The sequence below is a fragment of the Myotis davidii genome, unplaced genomic scaffold, assembly GCF_000327345.1.
Source record: "Myotis davidii unplaced genomic scaffold, ASM32734v1 scaffold1708, whole genome shotgun sequence".
NCBI classification, from domain to species: Eukaryota; Metazoa; Chordata; class Mammalia; order Chiroptera; family Vespertilionidae; genus Myotis; species Myotis davidii.
The window spans coordinates 57,638-61,136 of NW_006298443.1; the positions used below are offsets into that span (position 1 = coordinate 57,638).

Below are 3,499 nucleotides of genomic sequence, written 5' to 3' on the forward strand. Positions count from 1 at the left end.
CCCAGAGAAATTAAATTTAAAAACTCAGAGGAATTTAAGATCTAGAAGTCTTCAAAGTGTTCCTGACATCATTCCAGGTTTGCAAGACCTTACTCAACCTGGCTTTCTTTCCTCTGGCTGTAGAGCCTTCCACCGATCCGCATGTGTGCTGAACTACCTCCACATGCTGCTCCTTCTTTCTCAGATGGCTTTAGTTTGTCCTTGTCTCACTCCTAAAAATGGCAACAAGATTTCAAAATTTTCATATAAAAATAGAAATCAGCTAAATTCTCTAAATATTTTTATCACAATCCCCTCTTCTTGGAACACTCCTAGAATAAAATCCTGTATTGTACAACCATATCCAGGACTGCTTTCACCAAGGGACACATTCATATTCTTCTAGTCTCCATTTTTATTCTTCCGGTCTCCCTTCTTCAAACATGCCTGTTCTGACCGCACTATATATATGCCCATCATCCAACCCTTATTCTGCTCATCCTTGCCATTTTTTTGTAGCAAAATTTTTAATTACGTATTTAGATATTTATTTATCTCTGTTCAAAAATAGGGTCAGTGAAGATAGAGATCAACTTTCTTTAATACTATTATTCAGTGCCTAGCATTTTTCCTTGAACAAAGTAGAGACTCAATAACTATTTGTTAAATGAATTAAATGAGAAAGACTTTTCTGATACTTCCTTTACACACACACGCACACATATTTTATTTTAAATAACATTTCTCTGTCTCTAGTTGTTGTTTTTTTTTCCTCTGGAAAAAAAGTGTGTTACAGGAAATGATTAGCAATAATAAATGAAAATCTGTTTCAAAATAATTTTATAAGTGATTCTTCATTTTTATCTAAATACTTATATGTAATATTGTTTTCCAAGAAAAAACATGTGTCCCAAAAGTTAGAAAAGATGTTATCTAAAGTATCTTAACCAATATGAATAGAGGGGAAATCACAGCAATTCTGTTCTTTATTCATTAAATATAATCATTAAATGCTTTCTATTTCCCACACTTATACTATGGAAAGTATGAGGTGCATAAAACAGTCTCTATCTCCAAAATGCTCAATTTGGAGTGGGGGAAACCCATCCCCAAATAGGTATTTATAAAACCACAGAGAATCTTAAATATGTGAAAAGATATTCAACATAACTCATAATAAGATACATGCAACTTTAATTACTTTGAGATACTTTCCTTGCCTTCAGATTCACAAAGATACAAAATTTTAAATCACATTTTATTGGCAAGTTTGCAGAGAAGCACACATTTTTATACAGTGCTTATAGGAGTCACGATATCATAATAAATTTGGAGGTAAATTTAGCTACACTTATGCACATTACACATTTACTTGTGCCTAGCAATCACACTTCTAAGAATTTATCTTGCTGATATGTATGTGTGTGTATACGAAACAATATATATACATCCTATATAATAAAAGGCTAATATGCAACTTGTCCCCTCAGGAGTTCAACCAAATAGGAGTTCAATCGCCCACTATTACGTGCGCTGACCACCAGGGGGTGGAAGGCCCCAATCAGCCCTAATCACTGGCCAGACCTAGGAACCCTACCCGTGCACGAATTTCGTGCACCAGGCCTCTAGTATATATATAATTATTCAAATCGCACAACTGTTAGAATGGCTGTTATCAACAAGACAAGTAACAGCAACCCCTCTTTTGGGTTATCTATTTGAAAACATTTATTCTCAAAGATACATGAACACTATGTTCAGTTCATCTCTATTCATGGTGGCCAAGACTTGTAAATAACCAACGTGTCCTTTGATAGATGATTGAATAAAGAAGAAATGCAGTGGATGTTTGTGGCCCAGACCCCAAGATGTAGCAGATGGTATGTGAACTGTGCACTACAACCACAGAAGGCACCACATAGAGAGAGAGGCCAGAGGACCAGTAATCTACAAAATTGTCATTTATGTCTGGAGAAAGCACTGCCTCTGCATATTTGTTCTTCTTTTTACTTCTAAGAATTCATCTTGCTGATATATATGTGCATATATGAAACAATATATATACATCCTATGTAATAAAAGGCTAATATGCAACTTGTCCCCTCCCAAAAGGAAGGGGTCACTTGCTTGTTACAAAAGATGGGCTTTGACTGGAAGAGGAGTCAGAATTTTTATTCCTATTATTATATGCCAAAGGAATACACTCCAGAATGGACTCATCCCTGCTTCTAACAGTCTACTCAGAATGTGACCCTAAATACTCACAACTCTCAATGAGAGGTCATAAGCAGCTTAAAAGTGGGTCCCAAAAAGATAGAAGTCCAGAGTCAACACTTTCCAATCAATTCCAAAGAAGGCAAGCCACTGTTCACTCTTGATGACAGCGAAGTTGTGTTGGTACAGACAGACTTCAAGTAACTGGGCCTGAAGGGGCTCCTTTTGAACATTCAGTGGAGATACCCCTTGTAAGGCCTATGTTCAGTTCAGCTCTATTCACGGTGGCCAAGACTTGTAAATAACCAATGTGTCCTTTGGTAGATGATTGAATAAAGAAGATGTATTCACATATACTATGGAATACTACCCAGTCATAAGAAAAGCTGAAATACGGGGAACAACGTGGATGGACCTTGAGAATATTATGCTAAGTGAAGAAAGTCAGAAAATGCTAAGAAACACACAATTTCACTCATATGTGGGATGTAAAACTGAAACATATAGACACAGACAACAGTATGGTGGCTACCAGAGGGAAGGTGGGGTTAGTAAACAGTAAAGGGAGCCAAATATATGGTAAAAAAAAAAAAAAGTAGTCTTCATTGTATTCCAGCAAGACTGGAAGCAACCATGAACCCCTCAAAGAAACAGTTAAACACACAATGGGACACCATGGAGCTGTTTACCAAAAGTCAGTTTCTACAGTGATATGCAATGACCTCCAGAGAGCTATCAGAATATTTATCTTTATTTGTTTCTGCATGAAGAAACACTTCAAAGTTGTAGAAAACACCAATGTAAGTTGTTGCCTACTGTGGGATGTGAACTGGCAATGAGTAGAAAGGCACATGTGCTCTTCTACATATACCATTGAAAGGTTCGGGGTTGGACCGGGGTTACACAGAATGGACTCAAGCCTCAGGATAATCAAAATGATATTTATTCCTGTCACCTGGGTCCAGGTGATCTAACTCGAGAAAGAGCCAGTGGTGAATTGGGGAGGGAGCAGGCTTTTTATGCTCAGGGAGAGCTGCAGACGGGACTTCGGCTTGGCCCAGGTATCAGGACCATGCCCCCACCATCGTTTTACAACCTTGTCCTTTGTCCTGCTGGCACCAGACGTCCTTTCTCAGGGGGCTGTGCAGGGGTGACAGTCTTCAGGAATTTCTGTAAAATAACTACTCAAGGGGGGCATGTTTGTGCAAGGCTTCAGCTCACAGAACGAGCTTTCCCTTTGACATTTTTAGATTTTATAAGGCTCAAGCCTTGTGTTCTCCAATTAACACTTTCACCATTTATAAAT

General features: G+C 37.9%; 1 pseudogene; it reads left to right on the plus strand.

Moving 5' to 3' along the window:
• Nucleotides 1–1,856: 1,856 nt before the first annotated feature.
• Nucleotides 1,857–3,499, plus strand: part of LOC102761729 — a 6,655-nt pseudogene continuing 5,012 nt past the window's right edge.